Source organism: Urocitellus parryii, chromosome 6, assembly GCF_045843805.1.
Source record: "Urocitellus parryii isolate mUroPar1 chromosome 6, mUroPar1.hap1, whole genome shotgun sequence".
Lineage (NCBI taxonomy): Eukaryota > Metazoa > Chordata > Mammalia > Rodentia > Sciuridae > Urocitellus > Urocitellus parryii.
The window spans coordinates 33514707-33530793 of record NC_135536.1 but is presented as its reverse complement, the minus strand read 5'-3'; the positions used below and the strand labels follow the sequence as shown (position 1 = coordinate 33530793).

The following is a 16087-nucleotide window of genomic DNA, read 5'->3' as shown; positions in this document are numbered from 1 at the left end:
GGAGGCAATGGCTGCTCCCAGCAGGCTGGTGGCCAGCATAGTGGTAGTTCTTTCCCGAGAGAAATGTTCTATGTTTCGTCTCAAATCCAGATCTTAATTCTGCACCTGATGCTCAAGAGGTATAAGCAATGTTACTGGGCTATGCACTGCATCTGCTCCAACAGGAAATGGAGTTACCAGATATGGGGCAGGTTTGCCTGGGTCCTGTAACATGATTCCTGTATAGTGGGAGATGAAAGCTCTGAGAAGCTGTTTTATAAGTTATTGGGTTGGATCCTTTTCAGTATTTCCTTTGATGTAAAATGGAGAACATTATTATGAACTATAGTCATAGGCTAACATGGTCATATATCCTTTGGTCTTACATATGCCTTTTTATTCCTACAGATGGTAGTAAGGTAAAAAGTAAAAACAGAGTTTGGACTTTCTAACAAGAAGGTAAACTTTTAGTTTCAACCTTTGTTCCTACCTTGCCAATCATGGAATCTGGAAAAAATAACATGGGAAATACTTTATTTATTGTTAATGAATAATTTCATATCATGTCTCCTGAGTCACAAACTGACTCTGACCCCTTTATATATAGCCTCCCTCTATCAATACCCTGCAGCAGAGAGATACATTTTTTTGTAACTCAAGAAACTGCATGGACCCATTGTTGTCAGCCAGAATGTGTAGTTTATATTTGGTTTCAGTGTCAGAGCCATTCATTCAATGGGTTGAGACAAACACATAGTGACATGTGTCCATTACAGTATCAGACAGAATTGTTTTACTGCCATAAGGTACTACAATTAGTAGTGATGACTACCCAATTCTGTGTATATACTAAAAGAATACATTTATGACATGGGACTTTTGTCTCAATAAAACTGTTATTTAAAATTGATAAAAGTGAAAATATATGAAAGATAGTTTAGTGACTCAACTGTTGTTGTGGAAAGCATGACTTGTGGCTGGGAAACCTGGGAAATCAGGACAAAATGAGGCTATTATAATAATTAATTCTTTTTTCTTTTCAGTGCTGTATATTAAACCCAGGGTCTTATGCATGCTAGTCAAGTGCTCTACCACTGAGTTACACCCACAGCCCATAATAATTCATTCTTACAGAGAAAGTTAATCTCTATGTGATGCAGAGACAGATTTATCAAGAAACAAATCAAGCTTTTATTTCATGGCTTCCTGCTATTCCAGCCCAGAAACTAGAATTTCCAAGCTCATTTTCTCTTTCTTAAAGAGAGCCCTGAAATGAGAGCAGCATCAGGCCTTGCAAAGCCTGCCTTACACCTGCCAAGCCCAGAGAATGCAAGGTGGAAAAAGAACATGCAAGGCTCCCAGATCTTCAAAAAGTTAGGGATCTTCCCCTAGTGAACTGACTCCCCAAGGGTTGCAGCAAGAGCCCAAGTTCATCTGTTTATGTTCATTTGGTGTGGAGAAACATGAGAGTATTTTATCCATTTGGGATCTCAGTAAACATGGGCATCCTCTCTGTTGTAAGCTGACACCTGAACATTTTGTTGGTTGCTACAGGAGTATGGTGGGCAAAAATACAATAAAAAAAAAAACAGGTCAGGTTTCACTGCTACAGTCATGTGCAGAACCCTGAACATCTCAGAGCACAGAACCTCAAGGTCATTCTTCAGCATTGAAGAGTTGCGAGGTTGAGTGAAATGTCAGAGTGAGGTGTGTCAGCACAGTGTGAGCAGCCTGTACTGACAGGGCTGCTCTGAACCTGCAGTGTCCCAGACAGGAAGATGGTCTCTCTTAGCTGTCCTCTTAAAAATGTTTTAAGCATTCACATTTCTAAACAACCCCATGGGAAAAAGAAATCAAGGGCCTAGAAAATAAAAGTTCCATTTACTAAAGATGGAGTTTCTCCTGTTAAAATCAGTAAGACACAAAATGGATCAAGGACCTAAGTATTAAACCAGAGACACTGTGCTTATTACAAGAAAAAGAAGGCCCAAATCTGCATAATGCCTGGCATCCTTAATAAGACTCCTGTAGCACAATAATTAAAATCAAGGATCAATAAATGGGATGGACTCAAACTAAAAAGGTTTTCTCAGCAAAAGAAACAATCAGTGAAGTGAATAGAGAGCCTACATTTTGGGAGCAATTTTTTGCCACATACACATCACAAAAAGCATTAATCTCTAGGATATATAAAAAATTCAAAAATCTTAACACCAAAAAAAAAAATAATCAAATCAACAAATGTGCCATGGAACTAAACAGACACTTCTCAGAAGATGATATACAATCAATCAACAAATATATGCAAAAATGTTCAACATGTCTAGCAATTAGAGAAATGCAAATCAAAACTATTCTAAGATTTCATCTCACTCCAGTCAGAATGGAAGCTATTAAGAATACAAACAAGAAGTATTGGTGAGAATGTGGGGAGAAAGGTACAGTCATACATTGCTGTGGGACTGCAAATTGGTTCAGCCAATACGGAAACCAATATGAAGGCTCCTTGGAAAACTGGAATGGAACAATTTGACCCAACTATCCCATTCTTCAGTCTACTTCCAAAGGACTTAAAAACAGCATACTACAGGGACACAACCACATCAATAGCAGCACAATTCACAATAGCTAAACTGTGGAACCAACCTAGATGCTCTTCAGTTGATGAATGGACAAAGAAAATGTTGTATATATACACAATGGAATACTATTCATCATTGAAAGAGAATAAAATCATGGCATTTGAAGGTTAATAGATGGAGTTGCAAAAGATAATGCTAAGTGAAGTTAGCCAATCCCAAAAAAACCAAATGCTAATGTTTTCTCTGATATAAGGAGGCTGATTCATAATGGGGTTGGGAGGTAGAATGGGAGGATTTGACAAACTCTAGATAGGGCAGAGGGGAGGGAAGGGAAGGGAGGAGGAAAGAGGGTAGGAAAGACAGTGGAATGAGATGAACATCATTACCCTAAGAACATGTATGAAGACACAAATGGTGTGACTCTACTTTGTGTGTACAACCAGAGATATAAAAAATTGTGCTCTATATGTGTAATATGAATTGTAATGCATTCTGCTATCATTTATAACAAATTAAAACAAAAAAAATCAGTAAGACACACATTCCTGATTCTAGCTGTAAGAAGAAATCACAGATTAGCTCATAAACTATTTTTCCTCAGCTTATTTATAAGCAGTTAAAGTGACTTGTTTCAGCACAGACCAACTAACTAAAATGTCCTGCAGCAGAGCTAGTGGACCTTGTCAGGAGTGTTCTTTATCTATGCAAGAAAAGAAACATCTGTGCTGAACACAGGCTCCACTGGAAAATAGCCCAGTCCCCTTTGACATTGTCCCTCCCCAATTCTGCCCTGGATAGTAATCCAACAACTCCAGATGTCCTGGCTCTGAGGCAACAGAGCTGGAAGGTCCTGGCAAAGATCTCTAGCCAGGAATACTGGACAGAGGAATCACCCCTCCCTTTGAGTTTGTGCTGCATCTGTGTGGCCCTTCAAGACCCTCAAAGCACAGTGCCATGCCAGGCTCACCTCTGCAGGCAGGGTTTCTTTATGGAGAAGGAGCTGTTGCCCCTAGCTGGCTTGCCTGGAAACACTGCTGGTCTCCTAATGAGCTTCTCAGGAGGAGCCCAGGCCCTTAGTTTATATACCCGGACATGCCAGAAAAGGAAAGAGACAGCTGTGTCTGTAAGTGCAGTTTAGGGTCAGAGCTCCCCCTTGGTATGTGGGGAGCATAATAGGCCCTCTGCCTGGTTCATAGAGTCTCCGTGCCACCCTTCTTAATATACCAAAGGCATTGCTACACTGGAAATGTAATAGGGATATTCTCCAATGCCAAGAGGGTTGAAGGTCATCCTAAAACCAAGGCATAGAACATCTTAGCCATTTTGAGTAAATGCTGATCCCTGATTATAGACAAGATCATTAGTTCTGAGCAGGAAACAGATAGCATTCTGAGAGTCAGCAGAAGGTTTCATTCAGGAATTCACCAAAGTTGAGACAGTTCTTCCTTTAGTTGCTTGATTCCTTGTGGAATCTTCTTCAAAATCTGGCTCAGGTATTAAGCAAGACAAACTGCCCTACAAGATTGTGCCACAGCTGAAGCAAAGAGAAATGTGCAGAAGGGGAATTTGTCAACTAGCCAAAAGAAGGGACAGTGCCCTCCACATTCTCCCTGACCCTGTAGCCTGTTTTCCATCTTTGAATGTGGTATTTTCCCAAGAGTGGAATTTAAGTTGCAAAGAAGATAGCAGTGACTATGTTAATGCAAATTCTTTGGCATTTAGCCTGTATGTATGTAGAGCATAATCAAAATAATAACAAAATTGTTCTGAAAACTTTTGTCCACTTAAACAACCAAAAATTTAAAAATTGAGTAATGGGCTGAGTACAGTGGTGCACACTTGTAATCCCAGCAACTCTGGAGGCTGAGGCAGGAGAATCACAAGTAGGAGACCAACCTGAGCAACTTTGTGAGACCTTGCCTCAAAATAAAAAAAAATAAATAAAAAGGTCTGTAGATGGATCTCAGTGGCAAAACACCCATAGATTCAATTCCCTTCCCAGTACTACCACCACCACCAACAACAACAAAGACTAATAGGATTATATCAAATGAAAAAGTTCTGCACAGCAAAGAAAACAATCAATAGAGAGAAAAGACAACCTACAGAATGCAATAAATATATATGCCAAAGTTTAATCTGACAAAGGGTTAATATCCAGAATATGTAAGGACTTAAAAAAAACTTAACAAAAAAAGCAAGTCCTATAATTTAAAACTGCACAAATTATTTGAATATATACTTCTTAGAAGAAGAAATACAAATATTTTGATATCTAAGCCACTAAAGAGACACAAATCACAACTACAATGAGTTATTCTCTCACTCAAATTAGAATTATTACCAAAATAATTAATATAATAAGAATGTTGATAAGAATGTGGAGGAAATAGAATTCTTATACACTGGTGGCAGAAATGCAAATTATTAGAACTTCTGAAGTATAAAGATTCCACAAAAAACTGAAAATAGAACCAACATATGATCCAGCTACCCTACTTCTAGGAAATGAAAGTGAGATGAGCAAGCCCAGGAGATACCTGCACACTTGTGTTCATGTGATGCACCATAGCTAAGATAAAGAATCAACTGAGGTGCCTGTCAGCAGATGAGTAGATAATGGGAAATGTGTGATATATACACAATGGAATATTGCCTAGCCATTAAGAAGAACAAAGTCCTTTCAATTATAGCAAAATGGATGAAACTAGAATATATTATTTTAAGTGAATAAGTAAGACACAGTCTGTTCTCTCTCATTTAGGGGAGTTAAAAAAATAGATGACTTGAAAGTCGTGTAGTGATTACTAAAGACAGGGATGGCTGAGGGTTGGGAAAAGTGGTAGGATTGGTCAGTGCATACTGTATGTATATATGGAATTATCACATCAAACCTCATTAATATTCATAATTAATATGTGTTGATAAGATGAAATATTACAAAAACAAAAATTTAAAATGTTTATTTGTCATCCAACAGAAAACTCCAAATCTAAAAATACCTCAGGTTTGCAAACTTCTTTTCTATAAAGAGCTGAATAATAAGTATTCTAGACTTTGAGGTCATAATTTTCTGTTGGAGCTATTCAACTCTGCTGTTTTCACACCAAAGCAGCCCTTTTCAACATGTAAATGAATGGGTCTGGCTACTTCAGCAAGCCTGTGTTACAAAAACAAATGGCATGCACTTCTTTTTGACTCTTGGGGCATAGGCTGCTGACTCCTATTACAGCCAAGAGTTTATTTATATGCCTCTAAAGATCCATGAACTAAGTCTAAGAAACTCACTTAGCCTGATTTTCAGACTTGTTTTTCCATGAGGATATTATCACAACTCCTAGAGAAGGCTTAAATGAATAAAGTATGTTATCTAAGACACTGGGTAGTAAGGAGGAAGAAGGAGGGTCGATTATCATCATACCTGAGGTACTTTATTGCTGAGAATTCTCAAGTGACCTGCACAAATTGTCATCCCTGCCATTAAGAAGCAAACAGAGTAGTAATGGAGATCTTTTTTTAAATAAATAATCAAAGAAATTAAGGAGAAATTTCATGTTTGAAAGCCAGAGGTCCCTGATTGTCAGAGAGGTCACTGAGATTCTTAACATAGGGAATCTTGACCAGGTGTACAATAAAGAGCAGACAGTCAATATTTTCACTGTTTTCTGGGAAGGGAAAAGCATGTTTAGAGGAGGAGGAAGAGGAACTGGAAGAGGAGGAGAAGGGACCCTTCAAATTGCTAGGTTTAGGTCACATTAAGAAGTTTTTCTCCATCTTAAAGCAAATGAGAATCCAGATGAAACTAATTGTATCTGACAAGGTTGCTCTCAGCACAAAGGTGTACATTGGCATGGGATGTTGGCGGGGGGGGGGGCTGTGTCAAGTGCACTGAGGAAGAGGAGCAAGAGATTAAGGTGGGTTTTTAATTAGGATGTGGAGGCAAATTGGGTGGTAAGGGTTGTGAGTTTTTTGGAAGATTTCATGAGCTTAATCCAACATAACTGAGTGAAAGATTAAGTTTAGCCATTAGAAAATGAATAAATATGACCCAGATAATACATGAGTCCTAACATGCCCAAACTGAGGGTGTGGAGGGGACTGTGAGTTGCCTATTTGGTGCCCATTCTTTCCTAGTTTTTACTAACAGAACTCTATTTTGATGTGGATGGCAGAGCAGGCACATTTTTAAAAAGAAATCCTAGAACCCCATCTACCCCTCCATTGGTGGGAGTGGGGAGCACATGGTGACTGGTGAATGAAATATCAATGAAGACTACTGGGTGGGGCTTCGGAAAAGGACTTCCTCTGCCAGCAAGTACCCATCGCCAGTGATCTTCTCTCTCCTAGAAGGGGTATGACGTGGAAGGCTTTCTAGCAGATTTTTGGGAATGTAAGCACAACAGGAACACCTGAAGGATGAGAAACATTAAGCTGGAAAGACCCGAGGTCCCTCACAACATGAGGAAGCCCTCAACAAATGACAGCCCTGCTTTGTATAGAACTATTTTATATGAGAGAAAAGTAACCTCCTCCTTGTTAAAAACACTTCTGGGGTCTTCTGTAACAAGAAGCTCTGCCAATATCTAAATAAGGCTGATATATTCATCAAAAATACAGACCCATCACCTTGACAGAGCCCACTGAGTGAGCCAGCACTGAGCCCAGTAGTCCACAACTTCTGTGGTGCTCTGGGCACCTCTCGCACAGGTGATGCTGCCAGGTCAAGGTGGGGCTTTTGGGAACCACAGTGCTATCCTGTGTTTCCCCTGCCCCTGCGTCTTTTTCACCAAGCAAATTCAATCCTTTGCTTTCAATACACATGCAAGCAAGTAAGGACAGAATCAAGCATACACCAAAACACACACACACACACACACACACACACACACACACACACACACAGATTGAAAGTTAAGTCTAAGAAGAGGGAGACACTGACATCTGGTGGCATCAATATCATCCTGCTGATGGAATGGGCTCCAGATGGTGAAGTGTGCAGAACTGACACAGAAGGAACATGAAATATAGTCCATTCTCTTCCTGCCTTGAATGCTGGTTCCAGCTTAGAGTAAAAGCAGATACAGTTGAATTCAGATAAGAACTCAATGAAGGAAGAATGTTGGAACCCAGAATCTACTGGATACCTTTGAGAAGCACTGTTAAGTTTGCTACTATTACAATTTCTACACATATATCTTCAAGATGATCTGACTCTTTTTTAATCGAATGCTGGAATGAGACTATATATGTCTGAGCTTTTATTTTGTGATCAGTGGAAATGAACTCTGATTTGATTAAATTAAAAAGGAACAAATTAGTAAATACCAGTTTTGCTTGGGAATCCTCAATGGGTTCAGGGAACTGGGCTCAAATCTACCAACTCAGCACAGCACAGAAAATCAGTCTGGAGAAGCCCTCCTCTGAGCATCCATGAGCTCTTCTTCTGAGCCCTGGACTCTACAGGTGGTACCTGCAAAGTTGCTCAGGTAGGATGATATACACAGCTGTAATTCCACTGTCTCTGCAGCCCTGTCATCCCTGTGTTATTGTAATTACTCCCACTGCCCCAAAGGAAACTCTTAATCTTTCATTTATTCCATAACTGGCTCCTGAGTCAGCATTGGAAAGATGTGCCCAACTCCTGGGGCCCAGTCCAGTACCCACATCCATCTGCACAGTAGGATGTTTATATGAAGTGCTACTTTGCTAGTTGTACTACAAAATACCATAGACCTAGTGACCTAGACAACAAAGTTTATTCTCTCACAATTCTGGAGGATTTAAGTCAAAAGTCCAGGTGTCAGCAGCTTTGGGTTCTCCTGAAGCCTCTCTCCTTGACTTGCAGATAGACATCTTCTCAGTGTGTCCTCAACTGGTCCCCCTTCTGCCTGTGCTGTCTGTGCCCTAATCTCTCTTCTTACATGCACACAGGTCATTTTGGATGAGAGCCACCCAAATGACCCTGTTTTAACTGAATCACCTCAGCAAAGGAAACAATTTATAGAGCAAAAACGTAACCTATGGGATGAAAGAGAATATTCACAATCATGTCTGATATGAGGTTAATCCCCAATATATATATTTTAAAAATTCTATAAATCAATAGAAAAAAATAAAAATACTGATTTAAAAATGAGAAAAGGACTTGACTAGATATTTGGCCAAAGATTATTAGTCCAACATCACGAATAATCAGGGAAATGATAATAAATATTCACAAATAACTAAGGGGATTCTAGTTTCCCATTACGCATTCTTTTTGTTGTAGTTTGTTCTATGAACCTGGTGGGGATTAACTGAGTGGTGTTCTGGAGGAGGTGGGCATCAGGCGCATGGCTTTGGGATATATATTGTGTATCTGGCAGGTGGAGTCTCTCCTGATCCTCATATGAGATGCTTCCCCCAGCTACACTCTTCTGCCATGTTGTAATAAGGCATCTCCTCAAGCCCAGAGGAATGAGGCCTACTATGCATGGACACAGACCTTGAAACTGTTGAGTCCTCAAAAATACTTTTCCCTCCCTGAACTGGTTCTTTGAAATGTCTTTAATCATGACAGTAAAAAAGATGACTAAAACATTTGCGTTTAACATAATTATACACATTCATGTGTAACAAGATCTGCACTGTTACATTAAAAATATAGTACAATAACTTTCAACGTGAGGAACTTCATATTTATATGTTTCCTTAATAAGTACTTCTTTAAGCTGCTAAAATCAAGCACACTGAGGATCAGTTTTTACAATGTCAAAAAAGACACTTCAGCATAATAATTATGTAGAAATTAAACCATTTACTTAAAGACTATTTTAAAATGTGCTTCAAGAATATTCCATTCTAACTGCTAGCCCACTATCCCTTATCTCTGGTATGAACAATGACAAAGTCTACCAGATACTTTGGGGAAAGCATGTACAGCTCACTCTCTGTAAAGAAGTTGTGTTCATACACTAGAGTCGCCTGGCTTGTCAGAACAATGTTTTTTAGTTTTATAAAAGCTACAAAAGTCAAAATTAACAAAGCAAGCACATTGGCTTTCATTCTGTTTTGTTGAAAATGCAGAAAGGGGACTCAGTTTAAAAGGTTTAATTTTTATTCTGAATACAATTTTTGAATTTTATCCACAGCTCTCACCACAGGCCAATCAGATGTGAATATGTTTAATAGTAATTAATAGAAAATTAAATTCTTCTATACCCCATGTACAGGATCTCATGGGGCTTTCAGCCAGCTGTTTTCTAGCTGCATAGAGGGCAGCTCAGCAACAGGAACATTGATGGTGACCAGGGAAGGAATGACACTAATCAAATACTATCACACTCACTTCCTCAACAATGAATTAGTGCTAAGTAACATTTCATCTTCTCTGGCTTAAAAACAGTTTCCTTCTAATCAGTCATACTGATTTGCATGGTAGTTATGAATTGCTAAAATGTTTAACCATAAGTTATTAACATAATTCTTTGTAAAAGTATTTTAATCGAAAATTTATCTTTATTTCATCACTCATTGTGAGCTTGGTATCCTTGATAAAGATCAGTTGAATGTACATTCATGGCCTTATATCTGGGTTCTCTGTTGTGGTCCATTAGTTTGTATGTATGTCTTAATGACAGAATCACATTGTTTTAATTACTGAAGATTTGTAATATATTCAGAACCCAGGAGGTTTTATAACTTCAGGTTTGTTCAAATTTCTCAAAATGGTCTTAGGTCTCTTCAGGGACCTTTGTGCTCAACTCACCAATCATTGGAGGAATGAGATATTGCAATTAGATTTTACCTCACATCTATGAAGATGGCTACTATCTGAAAATAAGTATTGGTGAGGAAGTGGAGATTTTGGAACCCTTGAACATGGTTGTGGGAATGCAAAATGTTGCATCCATTAGGGTAAGGAGTATGGACCTTCCTCAAAAATTTACAGATAGAACTATTGTATAATACAACAATCCCACTTCTAGTTATTTATCCAAAATAATTGAAATTGGGATCTCAATGAGATATTTGCACTCCCTTGTGTGTTGCAGTACTATTCACAACAATCAAGATGTGGAAACAACCTAATGTCAGACAGTAGATAAATGGATAAAAAATGTGGCATATACATAAATTAAATATTATTATCCTTTAAAAATATGGTGACCTTGCCATGTGTAACAATACAGATGAACCTTGTGAACATCATGCTAAGTGAAATAAACCAGTCATAGAAGGACAAATTCAGCATGATTCCACTTAGATGAAGTATCAAAACTAGTCAAACTCAAAGCAGAGTAGAATGGTGGTTGCCAGGGACTAAGGAGAGGATGATATAGGGAGATGCTGGTCCAGGAGAACCAACTGTCAGTTAGACAATATAAAAAAAGTTCTGGACGTCTGTTGTACTACATTTTGCTCCTAGTTACTGACTTGTACACTCACAGTTTTAAAAAACAATAGAACATAAGTGTTTTCACCAAAACTTTAAAATATTCTTGTCCCTGAAAAGTGTAAAACTGATTGAAATAAAGGACAATGAAAGGATAAATGTTGTGTCAGGAAAACTCCAAACAGAAATGAAAAGGGGTACAGAAGTAAAATGGGAAGAAATAGCATACCAAAACGAAACTAGAGGATGTCTGTAGCCAGACACTAAATAAAGTTCCTTTGAGGCAATGCTAATCATCACAGTGAATGCTAGAAGTGGCTTTTAAAAATTACAGTGCTGCTGCCTTTTTAATTTGAGAGCCTTTGTAGCTATGTTCTTCAGAGAGCAGGTGTCAGGTGGGAGTTGGAGCATGAAGTTGTGGGGGAAGACAGGGGTCCCTCCTGGAGAAATTCAACATAAACCTTTATCTGGGCCACAGCCAGTCTGAAGGCGGCAGTACACAGACACAGTGGCAAATATTCAGGAGACAAATATTCCCTAGGGCTCAGTCCACCCTGCCATCTTGGGCTGCACAGAAAAGGAAAACCTCTTGAAAACTCCCCAGCTTGAGCCTGTGTGTCACAGAAAGTGCCCTGTGTCAGGAGGTTTGTGCTCAGCTCCCCCTGCAGCCCCAGGCACTGTGTCACTCAAAGCACAGAAGTACTCAGCTGAGTCGCTCCAATGGGCTGAGGGCTTCCTCAGGTGGAAGGAGGTTTCATTCTTCCTAAGTTCAGCCTGGAAACCATTGATGCCTGTCACCAGGGTGGCCCCTGACGCGTACTTCAGGAGGAGCTGGGGGCCTTGGCTGGGGCGTTGCTGGTACCAGAAGAGATATGGAGGAACAGAAGATGAGTAGCTGCACCTCAGCTGCAGAGGGCCTCCTTCAGAGACCAGGACGTGGCGGTCAGGCTGGGTCACTGACTGGGCTCCGCTTCCTCCTGCAACATTGATGCTGAGTCAGGAAAAGCAGTGCAGACCTGGCTGTGGAGAAGACGCGTATCTCTCCAGTTCCAATCAAAACACGGTCACTTTGTGGGAGGGGAGAGGATATGGCATGTACTCACTCAGGGTGAAAACCATCGCGAGCACCAGCACAAGCAGCAGGAGCATGGCAGGTGGGGGAAAGCTACAGGGATCCGCAGGAGGGAAGGTCGCGCTGGCTGAGCCTCTGGGTCACTTAGTGGAGAGGAGGCGCTGCACGAGTCCCTTGCTTGGACAAGTTTCAGAAACGGTTAGAAAGAGGCTTTCCTTTAAGCAGTGTGGATGCTCTCTGGACCCTTGTTCTAGTGACAGGCCCCTTAACCACATCAGTGAGGAAGCATCAGCCAGGGGCAGGGAGGAGGGGCTCCGTGGATGAAGAGGATGCTCAGGGAGAACTGACGCCTCCTTGTGCAACATCGCCCTCTGGAGGCCAGAGGCGGGACCGGGGATCTAGACAGGCTGTGCTCTTCCCATGTCAAGGTGTGATGTGCCAACTTCCAGGGAATGTGCGTGTCCCTTTCAGAATCTGTGATGATGTCACCTTCTGCAGTACATGGTATTAATCTTAAAGTACATGAGAAGTGGTAATTATGTAATAGGAGAAGAGAACAACAATTTAAACGAAAAATTAGTCACAGAAGATTGTATTTTAGACTCTGAACACAGATGATACTCCATAGTATTTTGCAAAACTATTCCTCAGACAGAGTGGGTAAGAACCAGTGGCCTTAGGCTGAGGCAAGTTTTCATATAGCCACGTACCGCTAGAGGTAAACATCGGAGTGAGGAAAACAAATTATTTATTTGTTGCTAAAGCAAAAAAGCGAAATAAACAAGAGACTCATACTAAATCTCAGCCTGGATCACATGTCATTAATTAATCAATCTACCCAAACTAATAAAAGCTATAATTTTCTTTGTCAGAAAGTGTGATGACTCCTTAGTATCTGTTCAAAAACTCTGATATTTGTTAAGGCTGTGAGAAAATCGTTCAAGTACCACATTTAAGAAAAGAAAGTGAGAGTCCTGCTGTCATTGTCAATGGTTGAAACAGACTGGTATATTATGCTCAGTTATGGGACATCACACCAAAAGGGAGACTAACAAAGAACCACCTACAGAGACATGTAGGTAGAATGATAAGGGTCAGGAAGATATGGCTGAAATATCTGATTCTGGAAATAATGAAAAAGAGACCAAAAAAAGGTAGCAAATATTTATAAACTCAATAAGGCAGGAAAGAGTACAATCAGCAGACCAGAAATAAAGGGAAACTTTGGGAACTACAGAAGGCAAAGGAGAGGTTGTCAGTGACCCTCACCTGAGCTAAGCATGCAGTGAGCCCATACAGGTGGGAAACATGCCAAACAAATGAGAGCAGTCTGCTCTGTGGCCTAATAATAATAAAACTCTTTCCTGACAACTTATTTTAACATAAATACCATTGGAGCCTAAAAGTGAAATAAAGAGAAATAAGGAGAGAATCACCAGTGAAATGAGAATGTAACCAACAAGAATCCTTTTTCAAAGTCAGAAGAATTTCTTTCTGAACACTACACCTACCCAAACCAGCCTGAAACAACCTCTCCCTTGGGTTGTAATCTCAGTCACCATCCTGCATATAGTTTCTTACATATATAAGACCAAATCATATAGTCAGTTTGAAATTTTAAATGTTTCTAGAATGTGCTTCTGATTAAAATTTTCCAAGTACATGAATTCATCTCTTTTCTACCAGATCTATTATTACTTTTTTAAAAAAGTAATAATAGGAAATCAGTAAATAAAAGAGGATTTGAGGAGGGAGGTTGGAAGGGAAAGGACTGGTGCTGGGGAATGAGGTTTTTCAAATTACATCATGTGTATGTGCAAATATATCACAATGAATCCCATTGTGAGGTTTAATAATAAGGAACCAATAAAATTCTTAAGTAAGTGAAACTTTGGTGGCCAGGAGTGGACACACAGCCTTGCACTTCAGTTCTTCCATGATGTATCTAGCAAGTCCACTAGTTTCAGAATTGGATTTCTGCATCTATACTTCTCAGGAAACATGGGCCCAAGAGGAAGAAGTTCATCCAGGGAACACTGAAGATGTGACCTGTGATGTGGTATGGAACATGAAGCCCAGAGCCACTGCAAGACTGCATGGGGTGAGGAAACATCAGAAGCCTCCAAAAGCACACAGGGCAGAGAGATGCCCTCATTTCCTGCCTTGGAAAGTGCTCTGTTGTAGAAGGCTGGGGGATGCAAAGGGCAATGTTCAAACAGGGATATCCCAGGGACAGTGGGTGAGGAATAGTACAATTGCATAGCCCCTGTGAGGCAACTCAAGGGGAACAGAAAGATAAGTGTCCTTGGAAGGATTCAATCTCTCAGCAATTTATCTCAAGGAGCACAGTGTGGGGAACTTGTTTATTTGTGTAGCGTTCCTTCCTTCTTTGCTTATTCCCTGCCATTCTTTCCTTTTTCCTTACTGCTCAAAAACAAACAAAAACAAAGAAACAAACAAAAGGAGAAGTCTCATCATCATCTGTCCTGACGCTGAGATGAGCTGGGTTCAAAGGAGCTGGCTGCAACATTAAACTAAGAAAACAGCAAAGAAACCACTCAACACATGGACATGAGTTTCTCAGATTGAGGGTGGGACTGCTCTGCAACCTTAAGGGTCAGCTTTCACGCTGGAAGGCACTGGAAAAAGAGAGCCACAAAGGAATCTCTTTATTTTTATCAGAAGAGGGAGGGAACACAAAGGATTTTTCATGGAAAGTTCTTCACCAAATAAGACAGGCGATAAGGTTTCAAAGGTAGAATCTTACTTCCTCATGTCTTGTGGTCAGCAGATTGATTGACATCTTGGCAAGTCACACCCATCTTAGGTGCTGTGTGGGATCTCAAGCAGAGCTACAGGAGAGGCACACTTGCATCATGCAGCCCAATCAGCGTGCAATGCCAGACTTGTCCCCTCATATAGCTTCAATGTTCATAGCTCACAAACACAGCTGATGGATGGCTCACAACAGAGAAGAATTCTATCTCCCTGTTCAGATGAAGTCAGCATTTGATTACTACTCAGTGGCAGAAAATCTTGTTTGATCTTTATCAAGGCAAGGATGAATATTTTGTACATCCAGGGCATGGTGAAGCCTGGAGTCCCACCTGCTTAGGAGGCTGGGGCAGCAGAATTGCCAAAGCCCTCAAACTTATGGCCAGTCTGGGCAACTTAATGACCCACCCAAAAGAAAATTTTATATAACCCATATAAAAAATCCATACATGTTTCTTTTTAAAATCATTTTAATCTGGAAATTACATATTTAAGGAGTAAAGAAACTTGCTTGTTGATGTAGAGACAGTTTTTTTTCCCAATAATTTCTATAAGATTATCATGAAATTGAGAAACCAATGAAGTATACTGTTGAAGTGTTAATTCATAACTTTCCCTTGGCTCAAGGCAAAAATGAACAAAGTCAATACATAAAAATATTTTAAAATAAATGAACAGATGAATCTCATTATGTAATGGCAAGATAGTTATCAGGAGAAAGGTATTAACATCCATAAGATGAAAAGCAGGCAAGAGCCCACTGGTGGATGAAACAGAGAAAGGGAAAGCACAGTCCAGAATGAGCTGTGTGAAGATCACAGTGGGAATGTGAGTGGAGGAGACCAGTTCCACCAGATCCTGGAGCAGCTCTGGGCTGAGAGAGAGTAGGTGTGCTACAGGGCAGGAGGGAGGGACACAAAGGACTGTGTGAAGGGGACTGCAGCCTCCCTCTGTGCCCTCCATCCTGCTGTGCTTGTGTGTGAGGAGCACAGTAGGTCAGTCCCACCCAGACAGTTAGCTCTCACTAAATTGCAATGAGCCATCTGGGAAGGCTGAAGATTTTTATGTGAGGAGTTGACAGAGTTTGTCCATCTTCAAACTGGCATTAGATACAGGGAAGAAAAGGAGCAACTAAACTGACCAATGCTTCCACTTACATCTTAATGAGAACCCTGTCCATGCACATGCATACCCACAGACCATCCTGCAAGCCAACCCTACTCAAGAAGGCAACTTGTATGGAGCATGTGCACAAAGACATAGGAAGTCCATGCTGAAACCCAGCCCTTCATTCTTAAAGGTAAA

The 16087-nt window shown here is 40.2% G+C and overlaps 1 pseudogene; it reads right to left on the bottom strand.

The window, feature by feature from the left end:
* Positions 1 to 11553: 11553 nt before the first annotated feature.
* LOC144255419 (T cell receptor alpha variable 8-4 pseudogene) lies at positions 11554 to 12054 on the bottom strand (annotated as a pseudogene).
* Positions 12055 to 16087: the final 4033 nt, after the last annotated feature.